Here is a 22,656-nt window from a genome sequence, read left to right on the forward strand (position 1 = left end):
ATTAAAGCATTACAGCTTACTCCAAAATTTAGTGTCTAAAGTAATAAACATTTATTTTCTCACAATCTACAAGTCAGGGATTGAGAAGCTGATGCATAGTCCTGGCTCAGGCTTTCTCAAGGGCTTGCAGTCCAAATAGCAGGTGGAGGTGTACTCATCTGAAGACTTGGCCGTGGCTGGAGGACCCATCTGCAAGATGCCTGACTCACAATGGCTAGCAAGTAGGTGTCGGCTACCAGCAGGAGACTTCAGTTCTTCATTGTAAGGACCTCTCAACAGGGCCACTTGAGAGTCCTCATTATATACCTGTTGGCTTCTCCACAAAGCAAATGATCAGACAAAAGAGAACAAGGAGAAAGCCACAATGTCTTTTATGACCTAGGCTGGAAGTCTCACACCATCCTTTCTGTCATATCCTGTTGGTTATTCAAGTCAACCTTATTCCTTGATGGACAGATCTACACATAGGCAGGTGACAGAGACCACTGGAGGCCATCTTGGAGATGTGGTTAATTTAAACATTGATCTACATATGTGGTTAATTTAAAGATACTGCCTGTGATTGTCCCAGAGCATTACAATGCCAATACAATCATATTATTTTATTTCTTTTCCAAAACATCAGGAGTGCAGATATAGAAGGGGACCATGCCGCTAATCATTTTTGGAGATAAGCATAATATAAATTATAAAGAAGTAGATAACTGGATGCTAAGTCTGTTTAAATACTCCAAGTAAACTGGAATTTGTTTATTCAGTTAATTTCTCTGTTTCCCAGAATTCTCAGACTGCCTTTATGGATAAAAGATCTTATAGTACCACTGCCAAAACAGTATGGTAAAAAAGAAATATGTACATTATTTGGAGCTGACAGTGCTCAATTTGACTCTTGATTTAATGACTTATTGACTGAATTATTTGGCTAAATTTTTTAAGCTCCCTCAGCCTTAGTTTTCTCTATAAAATGGGTCTAATACTGCCAATAGGATAGTTCTGAGAATGTGCATCACAGCACCCATAAAACATCTTGGACAATTCCTGAAGCATAAGAGGTGCTATTTGTTTCATCCTTTTTGTTATTTCAGATAAAAAATGAGAAAAAATTCATAGATAATTAGAGGTCTTGTCAACCACAGGACAAACATCTAGATATTTGAGAATATCTGCATGTTTACAATCATATAAAACAGAGCATTCAGAGTAACTGCTTCTTTCCACTCTTTGTTTAGGTGATTTTGGAATTAAGCAAAGGCAATCCCATTTTCATAATACCAAATCAGAAAGGACAGGAATAATATTTACAGTGAAAAGCCAAGACAACCTTGAAGTTTAGAGTTGCAGAGGCCTTCATGATTGTAGCATGATGCTTCTCAATGCTTCCTGCTCACATTAGTACCACCTGGAGAGCTGTTAAAAATACCTATGTGTAGACTTTGTTCCAAGAGTTATCATTGGATTTTCCTGGGTTGGTTTTTCAGGGCTCCATGGATGATTTTAATGGTCAGCCAGCTGAAGAAGCACAGATCCAGCACAATCCTCTCATACATCAAGCAACATAGTGACACGGAGGCTAGCTATTTCAAACTCTTTTCCCAAAGCCACTGATATGGCTTGGCTCTGTGTCCCTATCCAAATCTAATCTGGAATTGCAACTGCTACAATTCCCCTGTGTCATAGGAGGAATCCAGTGGGAGGAGATTGAATTATGGGGGAAGGTCTTTCCTGTGCTTTGCTTGTGATAGTGAATGGGTCTCACGAAATCTGATGGTTTTAAAAACATGAGTTTCCCTGCTCAAGCTCTCTTTTTGCCTGCTGCCATCCACAAAAGATGTGACTTGTTCCTCCTTGCCTTCTGCCATGATTGTGAGACCTCCCCAGCCATGTGGAACCATAAGTCCAGTAAACCTCCTTCTTTTGTAAATTACCTAGTCTTGGGTTTATCTTTATCAGCAGCATGAAAACAGACTAATACAGCTGCAGTCAGATTTCATTATTTTTTAGTTCAATTTATTTGATCAACAATAATTGAAGTTGTAATAGAAATAAATGCTGACTAATAGTCCCTAAGGTTTATTACCATTGCATAGTTTACTAAAGCATGTTCAATTTCATTAATTCCCTTGATCTTCAAAAATAACTTTATAAGATACATTGAAGTGAATATTAATTAGCACCACCTCATAAATTAGCAACTTGAAGCTGAAGAAAGCAAAGTAAACATTGTGAGGAATGAAGCAAACAGGTAGCAGAGACAGGACTTTACAGCAAGTCTTCTAATTCCAAATTCTTTATTGTTCTGTTATGCACAAAGAAAATATTTAAAAGTGCTGTTTACTTAGGGTCATATATAGCCTCTTCCCTCTCACAAGTCCTCATCCAAAAGAAATGGTGTGAACTGTAGCAAGTAGAGGCTCGAAGTTCCAAATTCAAGGGCTGTACAATGGCTCTTAAAGAGTGGCCTCATATTTGAAAAGCAATTTTCTTTATTTTAGGTCACTGTTAACTATCCCATAATGCAAAACCCTTTGCATCAGATTTTGAGGAAAGAATAATTTTGACTGCACATTGTTTCATCCAGTTTCCAAAGCAAGGAGGTAGAAATTGGCTAATGCCATGCTCAAAGGGATGACTTTCCTCTTCACCAAGACACAGTAGGAAAGCAATGAGGGGCCTGAGACACTGTCTCTGTTTCCTGTTGCAGATGTAACAAAGTTCCAAAACCCTGGGGGCTTGATGCAACAGAAATCTATTCTCTCACACTTCTATTCTCTTACTATTCCGTCTTAGCCTCTGCCAGCTTCTGGTGGCTCCAGGTGTTCCTTGGTTTATGGCTGCATCACTCCAGTTTCTGTCTCTGTCCTCCATCCTTATTGGCTTCCCTTTTCTATTTGTGTCTTCTCATCTTTAGTTTTTATTGTTTTGTTTTGTTTTTGTTTTTTCAGATGGAGCCTCCTTCTGTTGCCCAGGCTGGAGTGCAGTGGCACAATCTTGGCTCACTGCTGCAGCCTCCGCCTCCAGGGTTCAAGCGATTCTCCTGCCTCAGCCTCCCAAGTAGCTGTGATTACAGGCATGCACCATCATGCCTGGCTGATTTTTTCTTTTTGCACTTTTAGTAGAGATAGGGTTTCTCCACGTTGGACAAGCTGGTCTCGAACTCCTGATATCAAATGATCTGCCTGCCTCAACCTCCCAAAGTGATGGGATTACAGGCGTGAGCCACTGCACCCGGCCTTCTTTAGTCTTTTATAAGGACACTTGTCGTTGCATTTAGAGCCTATCCAAGTAATTTAGGGTAAATTCATCTTAAGATCTATTTGCCAAGCCGTGTTTTATTCTAAATAAGGCCACATTCACAGGTTCTGGGTGGACATTACTTTTAGGAATCATGATTCAATCAACTATGGAGGTATTTTCCTCTTATAAAGTGCTTTGGTCTATTTGCTTTTTAGTCATTGCTGGCATGTAGAAAAATTCTTAATGATTTGAAGATTTATTTGTGCCTAGCCTTCTTCCTGAGCTCTCTTTTTAGTTCTTATTTTTAAGTGATGCTTAGAATGTCTAGAGACAATCCCATCATCTGCATAAATGATAATTTTGTTCCCCCTTTTCCAATTCATAGCTGCATTTGACATTCATACTTTTAAGACATGGTTCTCAAAAAGCAAATTATCTTAAGAGCAGGTGTAGGAGTTACTGCTGTCAGTTAAAGGAAATCAAATTTGTCAAGGCAAAGGAACAAAGTAAGAATGTCAGGGCAATTCAGGGCATAGACTTAAAGAGCTGCGACATCTTTGAAATTATTAGTTTCATCCCTTGTTTTTGCCAATGCAAATGACAAGGCTCAGCTACTTGAAGATACTTGCACAAGGTCACTCAACAGAGAAATAATTAAACACACACAAACACACACACACGCACACACACACACCACTCCTCTCATTTCAATCTATAGTACCAAAATGATACTTTAAATCTGAATACGTAACCATGTTACTCACATAAAAATCTTCATTAACTGACATGTTTTTAAGGGAAATCTACCATGGCCTGGACAGTCCTGCCTGTCTCTCCAGCCTCACTTTAGGTCTCTCTTGCAGATTTTTCCCTCTGCTCCAGGCACAGGCTGTTTTTACTTCCCTGAATCTGCCAACCTGGTCTCAGGGATTTCAAATATGCTTTTCCTTCTGGCTGAAGAAATCTCCCTTTCCACACTTCTATCCTTTCCCCTTCCAGCCCCTGCTGTCTGTTTAACTAATTCTATTGCCCAAGAGAAGATGAGCCACCCCTTCCACCCAGATTAGATTGAAGCCATACTTTCTGTCTCATTGGAAATCTAAAGATCATTAATATCAGGTATAACGATAGCAATTAGTTAATGCTGCTTATAATTTATCGGTTCAATATATGTCTTTCCCACTAGACTGTAAACTACATGAGACCCCAAACCAAGTCTGTCTTGTAATATCCTATATCTTACAAAGTACCTAGCTCATAGGATGTACTTAATTTTAAAAACTGATGAATGAAGGAGACACTCATTTTTATGCTTGTCTCAATAATATCATAGCCTTTAATTCTTCGATCCTTCAAAATACTCCATTCCCTTCTGTATCTGCTATTTCTATGTATTCCCTAAGTTCTTTCTTTCTCATTTCTAGCTGCTTGAGGCAGGGTAGTTATTTTAGAAATTCACCTAATGCTTAAACAGCATCAAATACTACTTTTAGATACTTAAAAGCTTCAAAAAGATTGTGTCAAAAATGGTATGAACACAATCTGTTACAATTCACAAAAATGTATCTTAAGGAGTCCCTTCTTGGTGGCCTTTATTTAAGCTATAATGGGAATAATAAACTTAATAGCTAGTATGTTAAAAATGTGTTCTTCATGGGAGGCATTTATTCTCAACTCTGACTTCCTTCCCAGACCTAAAGGATCTCATCTTTCTTGGGTATAGCACAAATTGAGGAACCAGGCAACATAATCCCTTCTGTTGTTTTGAAGTTTTTGTAGGGCATGAGCCATCTTCCAAAACTGATCTAAAGCGCGAAGATTTTCAATATGAGAATACTTAGCGACCCTACAAATAGCCCAATTAGATACTGTTCTTATTTCATATTCATGCATGTAAAAACTAGTAATAAAATACATCAAATTAATTTTTCAAGAAAGCAATAGAGTCCTGTAATTATTTCAGGAAGAACTTGCCAAATTATTTACAGGAATTAGAGACAATGTCCGCATTCTTAGCATCTCTCACACAGCATTAAGTCTCTGGTACAAATTGCATGGCGTGAAGGAAAACAAAATCCTATTCCAAACATCAGGTTTCTATTCTCTTGCAATATGTGTAAAATGTACCCATAAGGAGTTCCCGAGGGTGAAATCCTTCTTCCTTCTCACTGGTAACTTTTTAAACTGTACGATGATTACTGAATGGCACCAGAATTCCAACCTTAAAAAGTTATGCATAACGCTTCTTTTTTGTGAACTTATTATATAGCCAACTATTCATATGGGATATTTTCACAAGTATTAACAATAATTCCTCACTATGCTGTACTGGTCACATTCCACATGGAGGGAAAGCTATCTTTAATTCTAAGTGCATAATAGAGAAGAGGGAAAGATAATATGGAATATAGTCTATCCAGTGGACCCAGATGGAAAGGAAACAAAAATTGACATATGGTCAAGAATTAAAGGAACTGGAGGTGAGTATCCTGGAACTGACAGGTAGATACCTGAAAGCTGCCTGCACACACCTGAAAAATAGTTAAGAGAAGAGGGTTTAGGGTCTTTATTTTTAATGCCTGATGGGGGAAAGACTCAATGGATAAAAGCTATAGAAACACAAATTAATTTTCTTTGACCCAAACTATTCACTTAAAGATTCAATGGATGGCTCAAGAGGACATGGATAAGAACCCCCCAGCGCTAGCGAAATTTGTCAGAACTTTCTTATAGGATACGTAAGTGTCATACACAAGGATGGCTTAGATCAGTGATTTTTAAACCATAGCCTGGCAGGTCAAGAAAAACATGTAAGCAGCCAGGCATTTGGGTCTCCTGTTTCTGTTTGTTTGTTTATTTGAATGTGTTCCATTCCTTGTCAATTTTAAAGAGTTTGTGCTCAAGCAACTTCTTATGGTCACCAGTAAGGATTTTTTTGAATTTTGTTTTGTGTTCGTTTCTTAGTATCATTTGTGACTTGTAGATTGTGATGTACTTGATGTATTTCAATGCATTGAAGTCATTCTTCTTTCTGATTCTGCAGTGTCCTACCTTAGGCCAGTGAGAGCTCTTTCAAACTGTCTCTTGTGTCCTTTTGATGTGACTCCATTAGTCTTTGAGTGTCCCTTTACCCTCTGGCATAAGAAGTGCCAGGCTCATCTAGTGTAGTCCCTGCCTCAGACTGGAATCGGCCATTTCTCCAAGAAGCCCTGGCTCCATTTAGTCAGGAAGGGATGCCAAGGGGCTGAGCAGATCTGCTTACATATGCTTTCATAGAGAAGTCTGGGTAAGAATTTATTTGAAAATAAGGAAAAATTCTGCTATAAAATGGCTGGAAAAATAGCCATCTAGATAATTTTTTAAATCCATGCTTATTCTCCTTTCTATAGGAGATAGCTAAAAAGAAAAACAAACTAAAAAATTAAAAATAAGCCGGGCGCGGTGGCTCACGCCTGTAATCCCAGCACTTTGGGAGGCCGAGGCGGGCGGATCACGAGGTCAGGAAATCGAGACCATCCCGGCTAACACGGTGAAACCCTGTCTCCACTAAAAATACAAAAAATTACCCGGGCGAGGTGGCAGGCGCCTGTAGTCCCAGCTACGCCGGAGGCTGAGACAGGAGAATGGCGCGAACCCCGGGGGGCGGAGCCTGCAGTGAGCCGAGATTGCGCCACTGCACTCCAGCCTGGGTGAAAGAGCGAGACTACGTCTCAAAAAAAATAAAATAAAATAAAATAAAATAAAATAAAAATGAAAAAAAAAAAAATAAATAAATAAATTGATAAATCTCTTCTTCTTTGAGTGACTCGAAATACAATAATTCCTAAAATGGGAATTCAACAGCAATTTTTTTTAAGAGACAGGGTTTCACCCTGTTGTCCAGGCTGAAGCACAGTGGCACCATCATGGGTAACTGTAACCTCAAACTCCTCGGCTCAAGCAATCCTCCTGTCTCAGCCTCTCCAGTAGCTGGCACTACAGGTACATATCGCCACCCCTGGCTACATTTGTTTTTGTTTTTGTTTGTACAGATGGCTAGAGTCTCACTGAGTTGCCCAGGCTGGTCTCAAATTCCTGGCTTCAAGTGATCCTCCCAGGATGGCCTACCAAAACACTAGGATGACAGGTGTGAGCTACTGCACCTGATCTGGAAATGGAATTCTTTTGGACCTGCAATATTGGTTACAGGAGTTCCTTATAACAAATAGTTTGTTACCCTTGTAATATTTTGTTTTAATACTTTGCAATATGTGTTTAGTATTTTTAAAGACATGAAACACAGCCTACTGTACTTGGGTCACTGGAATACTCCCTCTATCACGGCTTTTCTTCCGAAGTCAGAGTCAACCAGCATCCACAGTTTTGTGTTTTTTATTCCTAGGACTTTTTAAATGCTGATCTTATGTATATGAAATTATTTTGCATATCTTAGATCGTATTTACATTGTATCATATGGTATATATTATTCTTTAAGATATTTTTTCTTTTTCTTTAGCTGAACATTGCTTTTTAAATCTAGCCTGCAAATTCATGTAGTTCTTATTTATTCAGGTTAACCCTTGCATTGTATTCCATTCTGTGAAAATATCAGAATTTATAATAGTGGTATTGTTAGTCTCACATAAGGCTGTTTAGTGTGTTTTCAATTTGTTTTACTGTAAACACTGCTATGACAATGCATTCTGGAGCATGTTTCCTTGTAAACCTGAGTGAGCTTCTTTCAATTATATACATAGGAGAGAAATTCCTAAGGTACACAAGATGCACATCTTCACTGGATATTGTAGAATTGTTTACACAAACATGATTCATATTCTAGCTGTTTCATCTATGAGTCTTTGGGCAAAGACCTTCATAGACCTCACTTTCTTCAACTGTAAAAAGAGGATGATAATAATTACTTACGTCTCACTATCTAATTTTTCTAATCCGTATGATTCTCATACAAATTAAGTTATGAAGATTGTATGTGTTCTCACTTTATACAAAAACTAAATAAATCATTTATGTAAAGCAGCAGTAGCTAATAGGTAATTCACCCTTTTCTCTGTTCTCTTCGCCTTAGCTTGAGGAATGATTCTTTAATTAGACATTAGTTGGGAGATAGATGACAGAGAAGATCCCTTTAGGTCTCCTCAACTCACAGTTTGTGAACAGCTGCTGTATCCAGTCTCCACCTAAAATATGGGTGGAATTTGCAAAAGTTCCTGGATGGAGAAATATATTGTGTAGAATGTTCCTCTTTGGGAGAATTTATAACAACTTTTCCTAAACTAAAGCCTCAAATCTTTATTATATTCTCTTAATGACTCAGTGGACTTTTGGCAGAAAGAGCTAGTTTCCTTTGGTACAAACACTTTTATAGAGGGTTCTGATTAATCTATCCGATGGTCTAAAATCAAAATAACATATGCAATCGTTGGCTGAAAAAGCTCACCCGTGGTGTTATAACAATAATTCCTCTCCTTGTTTTCATATATAACCTTTTGGAAACATTCCTGTTGGAGCCAAAATTTCTATATTTTGGAAACTTGGCATATGGATGGATGATGGCTGAAGTATGCCATTTATTTTCCTTTTGGGGAGGACTACAAAAAGCAGAATAGTTGCTACACTACTTTTGAAAGTAAAGTTTGTAGGACAACCCAATTTAATGTGGAATAAAGCCCTGTTCTTTAGTTTTCATGTCATAACACATATTCATTTCAAAACATTTTTCCTGACCACCCAATTTAAAGTAGTTGACATCCCCAGAAGTCACTTTCTCTAACAGAGGTCAACACACTTTTCTGTGTACTGCCAGACAGTAAACATTTTGGACTTTGTATGTTATATGGTCTCTTTCTGTTGCAACTACTGAACTCTTCCATTGTAGCACAAAGGCAGCCGTAGACAATATGTAAACAGATGAGCATGACTGTGATCCCTTACAGCTCTATCTATAGACACTGAAATTTAAATTTGCTAAAATTTTCACATCACAAAATAATATCCTACTTTTGATATTTTTCTAACACTTAAAAAATGTAAAAAACCATTCCTAACTCACAGACCAAACACAACCAGGCAGTAGACAGAATTTGACCAGTGAGCTATCATTTGAGACCCTCAGTTCCACATTACTTTTAGTGAGTTTTTTTTAAATGTCACTTCTTAGCATCTAAAAAAATCTATTTACATATTTATATTACTTCTATAGTATCACGTGCTAAAATCTAAGCTCTTGTATTAGTCCATTCTCACACTGCTATAAAGACATACCTGAGACTTGGTAATTCATAAAGAAAAAAAGGCGTAATTGTCTCATGGCTTCTGCTTCTGGGAGGCCTTAGGAAACTTACAATCATGGTGGAAGGCAAAGGGGAAGCAGAAATGTCTTACGTGGCTGGGGCAGGAGGAAGAGCATGAAGGGAGAGGTGTTACACACTTTTAAACAACCAGATCTCATGAGAACTCTATCACAAGACAGCACTGGGGGATGATGCTAAACCATTAGAAACCACCCCCATGATCCAATCACCTCCCACCAGGTCTCACCTCCAATATGGGGGATTACAATTCAACATGAGATCTAGGTGGGAACTCGAAGCCAAACCATATCAGCTCTCTCCCTGTGAAAGCAGGGACATTATCTGTCTTATTCAGCCCTATGCACAGCACTGCAGTCACTCAGTAAATATGTGTAGAATGTATAAATCTGTAGCTTTCAGGCAAATCAGTTCCCCTACATGAAGTAATAGCTTAACATGGATAGAATATTGAATTCTCCTAGTGATTTTTTTTTTCAAATACATTTTACATGTACTATAAAATGCAATGGTGAAGAGACAGTATAGGAAAGTATTTTTTAAACTTTGGAGTTAAGAAAACCAGGCTTTTAATCCCTGCCCCATCAGTTGCTGTTTGTTAAGTAAGTTAGTAAATCTGTCTCAATTTTATCAACTCTAAAAAGAGAATACTTATTGTTTCTTTTCATAACATTCATGGTGGTCTTTGTTTGGTCTTTGATTTTTTTCCCCCTAAGCCCACTCTCCATCTTCCAGAACCTGTTCTGGATACCGACAGGTCCACATATAAGGACCACGCCAGTCGTCTGTCTTGTATTCTGGATTCTAGTTGGATTTTACCAATGGAGAGAGGGAGAAAATGAAACCAGCCCAATTGTTTACGGTTTCTTTAAAGAAACATAGAAATTGATCCTCCTAGTCTTAAAACTTGAGAAAGTTACATTTGTCTTACCTGAGTTCCTTTCTCAGGAAACCAACCATCGGGCCTCCCAGATTGTATCAAGGAACTGAAACTTAGCAGATCATGGCTTTTGGACAATGAGATGCCATACACCTCATCAATCACGATTTCCTAATCATCCACCTGTTTCCTGTTGACCAACTTCTCTTCTTTCCCTCCCCCTGCTTCCTATTTTCCCACACATAGTTACATTTTTTCCCTGCTATATAAACCCCTAATTTTAGTAAATCAGGGAGATGGTTTGAGACTGATCTCCCGTTGCCTCAGCTGCAACACCTGATGAAAGCCTTCTTTCCTGGCAATACTCATCATCTCAGTGATTGGCTTTCTATGTAGTGAGCAGCAGAACCTATACTGGACCCCTGGTGTTTTGTAAGAAAGAATGAGGTAAGAATATTTATTCCTTTAGTTTAATCTTAGGTCTCAAAGGATAAGGTCTCAAAGTGTTCCTAGAAGAAAGATGTTAGCTCACAGAATTACAAATCTATTGATGCCCTATGATGCACCGGACTTGATAGTTCCCCCATTAGTGGTTCTGGTAACTTCGGTCCTAGGTGTGCAAACTATCTTCTTAATTCCAGTATACTATCTTTTCTATACCTTGCCCATGGTATTAAAAATAGTCTCTTTATTACAATCTCAAACAATTCAAAATTCCTTCTGAGCCCCTGAACTGATCTCAGCAATTTAAAGAGAAATTGCTTGCAATTAAATGGTAGCTCTAATTAAATACTATTACTAACCGAAAATCTGGTTGCCTTCTTTGAAATTGCATTCAAACGATAACTGATTCCCCTCAATAATATAATAACTTTACATTTATCTGCAGAGTTACAAACTGGAGTGCCCAAAAGCTACATTGTCCCAGCTTGCTGAAATATGTATAATTACATATATATATAATATATATATATATTCACACACACATACACACACATTTTTTTCGTAAGTGATTTAAAACCCAGAAAATTTCCATCAAAATCTGAATTTTCAAATCTCTTCGACAGCTCACACTTTCTGGCCACATCATTCTGGTGCACTTTATGACCATTATAAATGGGAGCTGAGCAGCAGTCACACTATCTATGTTGACCTTTCACTTGATGAGTAGCTTTGTCCCCACCACTCCTGAGTACGCAGTCTTTCCACTTCGGGGTTTTATGTGAGCTACCTGGCCCCTGGGGACATTTTCTTAGAAAACTAAGAGGCAAATTCATCAGCAAAATGGGAGGCTGGAGAAGGAAGTGCTGGTGGTTTTAAGAGAGCAATGGTGTATTACAGTCACTTAGGAGAGTGGGAAAGTGAAAAGACCAGCGGGAGAGTGGCAGGGAGGGTCACAGCAGGATTGCAAGGTGGGACTGAAGGTCCTCTTGGAGTTTTTGGCCATAAACGGAACATACAACCCATGAACAGAGCTGTGTGCATTTATCCAGTTCCTTCAACCTCTTCAGGACAGGTGTGGGAGAGACAGCAAGTTGGATTTGATCAGGCTGGGAGTTTGCCCTGAGAGAGCCAAAAAAGTAATAAGAGTCAGAGAGATGAGGCTTTTTGTGAGGAAGGGAACATAATGCTAGGTCATGGAATTTGAGTGGATCAAGGAAGAATTGAGGACTTGAAGTGAGGGTGATGGACAGTGGAAAAGGGGAACCTCCTGATTAAGAACACTCACTTTGTGAACTGCAACCAGGCTGCAGAAATTCGAATCTCAGCTCTACCCACACTAGCTGGGTAAGGTTAGCTGTGTTACTTGACCTCTCTGAGCCTTTGTTTCCTCATCTGAGATGAACTGCAAGATCCCTCCCCTCATAGGGGTGCTGTGAAGATTGTGAAGATGCAATGCACACATACACACACACATACACATACACAGACAGATTGGCACATTATAAATGCTACAAAAATACTTTTTCTTCCCTACATTGATTTTGATTTAAAAAAACACTGTCACTTATTTGCTCAATTGCAAAATATTTATTGTTTACCTATGTAACAAACCTGCACATCCTGCACATGTACCCCAGAACTTAAAATAAAATCAAATTTTTTAAAAAAGAAACTACTAATCTATCTTCCAAAGTAGCTGTATCTTTTGCTTTGTTACCAATGAGGAAGAGTTCGTGTTGCTCTACATTTTTACCAGAATTTTGTGTTGTCAGCGTTTTGGCTTTCAGCCATTCTAATAAGCATACAGAAGTATCTCACCATTGTTTTGATTTGCAAATCCCTAATGGTATATAATGCTGACCATTTTTTCATATTCATATTTGCCATTTATGTGTCTTATTGTTGGATGTCTGTTCAGATATTTGCCCATTAAAAATTGGTTGTTTTCTTAAAAAATATTTATTTCTTAAATGTTGATAGTGTAAAAGAAGATTAGGAGGTATTTTTTGGGGGGGCCAGAAAGAAAATTCAGGAATGAAGCTGATCAGAGACTGACAAAGCATCTTTAAGGCAAGCAGGAAGGACAAGCCCCATAAAGGAAACAGAGAAGGCTCTGGATGGGCGGTGTTCCTTAAAGGACCTGGTAGGTTTTGGACACGAAGCAAGAAGAAACAGGCAGCTAGTATGTGAAGGACAGCAGAGGCTGCTGAGCCCGGGATTTCATGGATTTTTCTGACATTGCCTTTGAAGCAGAGACAGGCATCGTCCCAAAGGCTGATTCATGGAGAGAATTTCTGATAGTGTGCCAGTCCAAGGAAGGAGATGTTTTTGAAGAGGTGGAATTTTTCCTTACTAATTAGTTTTTGTTTTTAAGAAAAAAAAAATAAGGCATGTACTTGGTAAATATTTCAAGCAGTAAAAATGGCTGTAGAATGATGATAAACTTTCCATCCTACTCTGGGTTCCCTTCCAGAACAATCATGGTTGCCAGTTTTCTCATGTCCATGAGAAAAAATTCTCTTCAATTTTAACATATTTATACATATATTTTCAAATATATCCATTGAAATAAACTACAATACATTTTGCTATTTTTCAGTGGTGGGGATTATTCCAAATAAGTCCATCTACAAAGTTTTCCACATTACGTGCTATAAAGCACTTAAACAGCCCCTGTGGTACATATTCATGTGTTTTCTAATCTTTTGCTCTTACAACCAAGGTGACCATAAAGCTCATGACCTAATTCTTTTGTACCTGGGCTGGTTGCCTGTAGGATAAATTGAGATAGTTAGATTGTGCACTTTGCAAAAAACTGTGTATTTAGAATACTGGTAGATATTGCCTAATTGCCCTCTGATAACATTATACCCATCAATTCTCTCACTAATGATGTAGGATGGAGAATTGTTTCACAGTCTCATCAACACTAACAATGTTTCATCATTTTCACTGTATAAAGTAAAAATACTTTTTATTATATTTCTGTAATTTTGAGGGAAGTTAAAAATCTTTATGTTGAAAATCCAATTGCATTTATTTTTCTGAAGAACGTATTTGTTCATATTTCTATTGAGCCAATGTCTTTTATTATTTGTAAAAAAAGTTATTTGTTATGGTCCTCAGTTCTTTGTCTACTATATATGCTACAAATATTTCCCAAGTTGTCTATATACACTGATTTTGTTTATAGTATTTCTAGATAAGCAGATATTTACAAATATTAACACATTATATTTAATAGTCTTTGGGGGATTCTGAATTATATATCTTGCTTAGAAAGAACTTACTACCGCAAGATTACAAGAAAAAATACATTTTCATCTTAATTTTGATTCATCTAGATCCAAATTTTTATGTTAGTGATAAATTAAGAACTCACCTTAATTTATTCTTTTCTCAGTAGCTTGTCCCACCACTATTGATTGATTATGCAGTCTTTAACAAACTGATGTGGAGTGCTGACATTATCATAATCTAAATTTTTACATTATTTGAGTCTCACTCAAGACTCCACTCTTTTCCTTTGAAATTTCTATTCATCCACTAGTATCAAATTTTATTACTTATGGAAGCTTTATAATACTATATAATAATGTTTCCTTACCTTTATTTTTCAAAATTTTCCTGGCTAATCTTTACTTGAACTATAAGTTCAGCATGTCTAGTTTAATAGAAACAATTCTATTGGTAAGTTTATTGGAATCACATTCAATTTATGAATTAACATAGAATAAATTAGCATCTTTACAATCTTGCATTAATTTTACAAGAACTGGGCATGAATTTCCATCAATCCAAATAGTATTTTATGTTTCTTGGTTCACAGTAAAAGTTTTTTAAAGTCCTTTCTATGCCCTATGAGAGCATTTAGAAAGTTTATTCATACAAAGCTAGCACATTTCTATTTACTTCTATTTCTAAGGATTTATTTCTTACTTTGTGTCTTTTATTTAATGGAGATTTCTTTGAGTAACATTAAGTACATCCTATGTGAAAATAGTAAAGCCACCAGGGTTTTAGAAATTAATTTCTAAATTCTCCCAACATGCTTCCATTATTTTTAAGGATTTACCCAGTTGATAATTTTGAGTTTTCCAGGCTTATAAAATTCTCTAGGTATTTGTAAATGATTGACAATTTTTCTTGTCTTTTAGAATTTTTAAACCTCGTATTTATTTATCTTGCCTCGATTTATTGGAAAGAATTTTGCACAATATATTGGGTAATAGGGATGATAGTCAACATCTTTATCTTGTTTCTTAATATAATGAAGACCTTTTTGTGTTTCGCTGTTAGACTTGTTGCCAATTAAATGATTTTTGAGATAATATTTGACATTTATTAATATATTTTATTACATCTCTTATATATTCTAGACTATTATGCTTTATAATCAGGTTTTTAAATTTATTTGCATAAGGTTAAGCAAAATTGTGTATCATATATTTTTTAATTTCCTTCTTATACATAGTTGTTTCTAATATAGCTATTTCTGTCTTCTTTGGCTTCTATTGTATTATATCTATTTCAATATAACTTTTAAAGAAACAAGACTGGATCATTTTTCTTAGTTTGATTTTGTTTTTAGTTCTAACAAAGATATTCCATGTATGTAGGCATGTTGGTAATAATTCCTACAATCTCTCATTCATCTTACATTTATTGACTACTTTTGATGCATTCAATATTACGCTATGTGATGTAGACAACAAAGAGGCATTCGACTTGCTTCCTTTTAAAGAGTTTAATCCAGTGGACATGTTCATGAGTAATTAAAGCATAAGAGTAGTATCAACCTGGGAATTGATGAGAACATTGAGAGATTTAAGGTCTCTAAACCAGGTAGTAGCAGAGCAAGTACTTAAACCTGGTTCTCTGGGGCATCAAGATAAATCCTACATAGGACTGTGTCTTCAAATATATTTGTGAGATATATTTTTTGAGAGATATACTTTCTGAAGCTTTATATATCTGGGAATTTCTTTCTGTTATTTTAATAAAACACACACACTAACACACAATACCATATTGGTTTGATATAGAGTTCTCAGATCGCAATGTTTATCTTTCATAATTCCATAAGCTTTTGGAAAAGTCCCAGGTCAGTCTTACTTGTTCCTCTGAAAATAATCTGTTTCTTCTTACCCCACGTACCATACTTTGCATTTAGAATTATTTTTATTTTCATTACTTTTTGAAATTCTAAAATTTTACAAAATATTTCCCTACCATAGTCTTGATTTTTTAAATTTTTACCTACACTATGATGAGTTCTTCCAATATGTATATTCTGATTTACTTTGTACAGAAAATTGTATTTATGACTTTCACAATAATTTTCTTTGATTTTTGTCTGTAAAAGTATAAAAGACTAGGTAATTAAAAGCACTCTCCCACTTTTAAACAGTGGAATCTGGATAACCCATAATTTCTAGTTTATTGCTGAACCTCCTGAAGGTAAGCATAATGAGCAAGGAACTTGGAATACCAGCAGGAGCTGTGCACTATAAGGAAAGATTTTGTTTACCTGGGGGGAAATTTTGATATCAGCACTCCAGAATGCAGAACATTCTTAAAAGAAAGAGAGACAGAGAAAACAGAAAGTTAAAGGGTAAGAGACATAAAAAATGTAATGCAAGCTACAGTATACATGTAATCAGCATCACAGAAAAGGAAAATTGAGACAATGGAGGAGAGAAAATATTAAAGCGATGATGGCTATAAATTTTTCCAGAATAAAGATTAAATACACATAGACAGAAAGCACAAAATATATCAAGCGGAATTAAAAACTCATATATACCCATAAACATTCTAGTGAAACTTTAAGCTATGAAAAGTCAGGTAAAGTATCTTAAAAATAACCTGATGCAAAAGACGAATTACCCAAAGATTTTCAATTAATCTGATAGTAATCCACACGAACTAAACCAATACTGTTTTTAACTGGTATCTTTCCTTCTCATTTTCCATATTTTATTTCAGAGTCAAGTCTCCTTTTATTTTATTAAATACTCCTTTTCTGTTTTCTGAAGTGAGTCCTTTTCTGTTTCGATGTTCTCAGCTTTGAAAAGGCACCGCTTTCCTTGTTTTGTGCTAGATACGTAAATTGTTTGCCAACTTTAACAAATTAGACCAAACCTCACCAAAAACATCTGGATTACATTTTCTTACAAAAAAATTATAATCAGACTGAAACAGCACTTTCCAACAATGTGGCCACCTCATGCACAGATGGAGACAGAAAGCATTCCATAAGCTTGTAATATTCTCCCAAATTGATAAAGCATTGGTCAACATCTCTATTTTCACAGCTACTACAATCTTGTATAATTTTTTAAATTTCCACAGTTCATTGGGAAAGCTGATGAAGGTGAATTAGACATCTTTAATAACAAAAATACACTAAAACTTTCCTTATCTGTTTTCCAAACTAAAACAGTAAGAACAATAACTATTTCATCACCACATAAAAATGCTAGTGCATACACAGTTCAAAAAACAATGGTACTTTTCCTGAGTAATTGGCTTGTTGGATCATTGCATTAAAGGCTGTATAATTGGCCAAGTTTCTCTTTTTGCTCTCCCTAATACTTGAGAGACTCATTTAGCAGCAATTTTTCTAGTAGGAGATTTCTAGGAATCAAATAACCAAGAAAGTTAAAGGAAAAATAATAGATGCTAAGCTGACAGGGCAGTAAGACTAGAATGTTTGAACAACAAAAGCAGAAGCAACAAGGAAATGACAACTGACATTTATGAAGATCTTATTATAAACTAGGCACTTTACATGGAATTTTCCACTTCATTTTTACAATAAGTGTATGCACTTTATTTTACCTGTGACTGAAATTTTAGGCAATTTGACCTCCTCTCTGCATTTTATGTATCCAGTATTACTTTTTCTTTAGCCAAGAATTAAATAAAATTCATACATGCTTCTTTAATTCATTCCTTCAATTCTTCATTTAATAAATATTTACTGAATACCTAGCATACTACGCACTGTGTCACCTATTGCAGATACACTATGAATAAGTTCCATGTCTTTGCAGAGCTTACGCTTTGGTGGAAGACATGACAATAAACAAAATGTAAATGAATGCATAATGCAATGACTGATAAGTGCTCATAATTTGAAAGGAAAGCAGGTGATGAGATGGAGAGATGATGGAAAGCCTAATTTAAAGAGAGTATCAGGACTTCAGCTGCACTAAGGAGATGAGAGCAGACTCAGACTTGAAGAATAGGAGAGAACCAGCTGTGCAGTGATCAGAGGAAGAACATTTCAAGCAGAGAGAATGGCACGTACAAAGGCAGGATTAGGGGAGGGCATTTCTTCCTTCATCAAATCAATGGGAGACTATTCTGGTTGTAATATAAAAGCCAAGGAGTAGAGCTGCCTGAAGTGAGAATGGTGGCAGATCATTCAAGGATTTGCAGGTCTTGACAACAGGTTTTTATATTATTCCAAGAATGATGCAGAGCTATTGAAATATTTTACTCACTAGAGTGACATGATATGATCAATATTTTACCAAAATTACTGCTGCTGCAGTTTACAGAATGGATTGTATGGGAAGTAGGAGGTATATGCAAAAGATACATTATGTAGATGTTGCATTTGCCAGACCTCTGGAGTGCCAATTATCCTGTAGTGCAGGAAAGTTCAAGTTTGGGAAACCTCACTGTACCAGAGATCAAACAGGAGAACAAGATATTATGCTATGATGCTCACTACCACTGATTTAAGATGGATTCACTAGTTTCTGGGGCTCTTCCTAGCCTACATAGTTGTTTATTTGTTTGTTTGTTTTGATTTGGTCTGGTTTTGGTTTTTTGGTTTTGTGTGTGTGCAATTCATAAATAGTACCCTTTTTGAGTGAGATGCATAGGAAAGGTACTTCTGGGAAGGCACAACTCAACTAGATATAAAGCTTAAGATCATATGTTTGTGCCATAAAAGAATCAAAAGCATCTTTTGGGTTATGAATCTGCCATTTGGGCAAGGCTTAGGAGGGTTGGGTTGTTTGTAGTCCTTCAGCATCAGCTAGAGCCACTTGACCTGTAGCTACAGATTCTGCTTTCAAGATGGCTTACTCACAGGGCTTTGTGAGCTGAGTTTGGTTGCCACCTGGGAGCGGCATGTGCCTTATGCCTATGAGCCATGATCCTAGGTTATTCTCTATGTAAGACACTCCGCAATCTGCTTGGAGTCAGTCAGCTACAAGATGGTAGTTGTGTTCCAAAAGAACAAGGCAGAGTGTATGGCATTTTAATGATCTAGCTTCTGAAATTACATATCATCAATTCTACTAATTCTATAGCCACTATGCAATGGCTATTTAAATTTAAATTAATTGAAATTAAATAAAATTAAAGTTCAGTTGTACAGTCATCCTAGCCACATTTCAATGCCCAGTGGGGCTAGTAGCTACTGCGTTAGACAATACAGACAGAACATTTCTATCATTGCAGAATGTTCTGTTGAGCAGCCCTCATCTAGGAAGTCACAAAGGCCCACCCAGGTTCAAGGACAAGAGACCTAGACTACATCACATGCTAGAGGAACTGTTAAGGTTTCAATATGTTAGAAAGATGTTGGAGATATTGTTGTGGTTATCTTTGGGAAACAGAGCTTGCCAAGTTACAAAAAAGATGTAGGGTAAAATCATATCAACTCGTTATTAGTACTACAGCTTAACTTGTGCATATTCTATGACCCAGCAATTCTACTCCTAGGTATCAAATAGAAATGTTGATTTTATACAAAAAAAGACAAAGGCAACAATTATCATAACAGCACTTTTTTTAAATCACTACAAATTGTAAGCCATCCGAATGTCCATCAGTAGTAAAATATTCAAATTGAGTTGAGTCTTGGTTCTGATACACATTGACCATGTTTCTTATGTAATTGCAAAATCACTCAAAACTTGTTTTATTAACTATAAGTCTCATTATCTGTAAAACAATGCAATCCTACCCTCTTGAGATTGTTGTGAAAAATGATGACAATCACATATGCAAAAGCACCAAGTAGTGTATGGTTAGCACTCAATCAGTGTTTCCGTTTAGAAGAGACCTTGCTTTGAAGACAGTGCTAGTCATATTGTGAGTACTCAATATTTGTAAATCAGTAAATGGATATATGGATGAATCTTGTTTCTTCTCTTGCCTATATGTACAAATCTCCTAACGCAACTCCAGTCAATGAGATTCTGTCCTATGTTTAAAAATCCCAGTACTCCCTACTGGACTTCTTTTTAATTATTGAACCCATACTTGGCAAGATAATATTGGAATCTTAGAAAAGTAAAAAAGAGGGAGAATTGTTGTGGATGCAATGGCATCCAGTGGCTTACCTCTTCTCTGGGAATTGCAGCTGGAAATCTCTTGAGAAAATTACACCCACGTAAAATTCCAGTGCTTCAGGTTTCAGTGAGGGAGGAAGACCACAAATATTACCTTCCTGTTGGTATTTGGGAACTTCCACTTCAGGCCCAAACCAGAAGCAGGAAGCTCAGTGCTTGCTAAGCAAGAAAAGGGAATAGACTAGAAAACATTCCAGCTGGGGGCTGGTATTGGGATAGTTCTTTCTTTGCCTAGGGCATTTCTTTCAATCCTGCCAATAATTTGAACCTGCCAAAAAGGAAACATTCTCTTCAATAGCATGTAACAAAAATGTCTCAAACATTTACTGTGCGCTGGGATCCAAACCCAGTTATGTCTTTCTAATTGCCACATCTCTTCTCTTTCTTTGTTAGCATTTGGTTTGGACCTAGGGTTAGAGAGATAGCTAGGACATTGAGAATGGAGGCTAGAGAAACACAAATTTAAAATACATCGCTCAAAGTGGAAAGGATTTGATGCCTTTGTCAGGTTAAAAAAAGTGCTATTGAATTTTTAAATATCTCTTCTATTTTGGTTAGCCACCTAAGTGTTCGTGGAGAAAGCCACAACTGAATGGCACATGAAGAAGGACAGAAATGGACACACCCATTGAATAGAATAGTATGAACAAAGACATGAAGCACTGAATATATGAGATATTTTGTAGGGAAAGTAAACAGTACTTTTGGCTGAGGCATATTGGAAAATAAGCAAGGCAAAGAACACTAAAATTTATGAAACACCTACAATGACCTAAAACCTGTGCTAAGCCCCCCTCTCCTATGTTATTTGTTTTACTTAATCAGGGAGATGAAGATACTTGCAAAAGATCAAACAGCTAGAAAGCAATGAAAGTGGAATTCAGAATCTGTTCTGACCCATTCCAAGGACAATACATGTTGGACTATGGAAGATAAAGCTTGTAGGGTAGTTTGGAGTAGACAAAGCAGGGTCTTAAATGTACATTTAAGCATCTAACTTTAATTTTTAGAGCACGTTTGAAGCATGATTCTAATGAGACTGAGACCCACTATGCTGACAGTTGTTAGCAGGGTGAACACAAAGAACACAGGTTAGCCAGGCCAGGGAGTGAGTTACCCATAAGGCCTCAGATCCTGGGAGAGCCTGTTCATTCATTTGCAAAGCCCTTGGCAATGGGGTATGTGGCTGTCTCTGTTTTTCATTATTCACGAGAGAAAACTGGAGCAGAGGCCTGAATGAGGTCACTGTCAGAATCAGAACCAGGACTGGAATGAACTCACAGGTCACTTGGATTCTAATTATGCTCACGCTTGCTTATCTCTTGCTTATCTACTTAGGCATCTAACCTCTCAATCCCAGGGTTTCTCTTTTGAGTGAACTTGGAAAATTTGAAAACACACTAATTTGTCATCTTCTTTCATCTGGAAGAATTTTCTTATGGGGATATAAATATCAAAATTTCCCCCAAGCATTTCTATATTCTTTCTAATGCACACACTGTATATCACACTTCTTGAAGCCTAAAAACGGCAGATACTCCCTCTCCTCTCTCACCCTTGCATCTCCATAGCACTTCATCCTATTTTTATGATCTTTAGTGCGTGTTGCCTTGAATGAGCACAATATCCTTGAAGGCAGAAATTATCTTTTCTAAAAAAGTAATTTCCAAATATATCACATCTATTTTAGGCTGTTTCCAACTTGCAGTATTATAAACACCAAGATATACACATTTTGGTACCTAAATCTGTATGCATATTTATGACTTTCTATTTTCCTAGAAGTGGAATATCCATTATCTAACATCTCTAAATCCTTAAAACATTTTTTTCCAACGTGTCCTCAAAAAGTTTCAGCTTTTATTCCCATCCACGAATTAAAATACTCTCATATGATATTCACAAGAAGTGGGTTATAAAGGCATTCCTTTAAAATCTGATAGAGAAGGGCACAATTGTTCAGAAAGGAAATGACATTGTGCCAGTGACTTGCACATTGCTCCTAACACCACCCTGTGTCCCCGCTACTCTGTAGCACTGGGGACGAATCAGTTGGCTTCTGGGTAGGCTTGGCCGTTGGGTGGCACTGGTGAAAAAATGGAAAGTAGGAAGAGGGCAGAAGCCAAGTATTTCTCCCCTCTTGCTCAGCTCCAGGCGTGATCTCTGACAGTGGCTGCCATCTCTGAAGTTAGTTTCAAATCCTTTCCACAGAGTTCCTCCCTCTTTGGTTCAGGCTCCCATATGGTAGCCCCACCATAGTTTAGTTCCTGCCTGACTGCTTCAGCTTCTGGGCTCCGATACATCACTTTCTCCCTGCATCCCTCCCATCCCTCTTTGGGGAGCAGCTTCCTCCTGTTGCTACTCTTCAGTTGCCTCACCATCTCCTGCTTGCCTTAACAATTCTCATCATAC

Source organism: Symphalangus syndactylus, chromosome 7 (assembly GCF_028878055.3).
Source record: "Symphalangus syndactylus isolate Jambi chromosome 7, NHGRI_mSymSyn1-v2.1_pri, whole genome shotgun sequence".
Lineage (NCBI taxonomy): Eukaryota > Metazoa > Chordata > Mammalia > Primates > Hylobatidae > Symphalangus > Symphalangus syndactylus.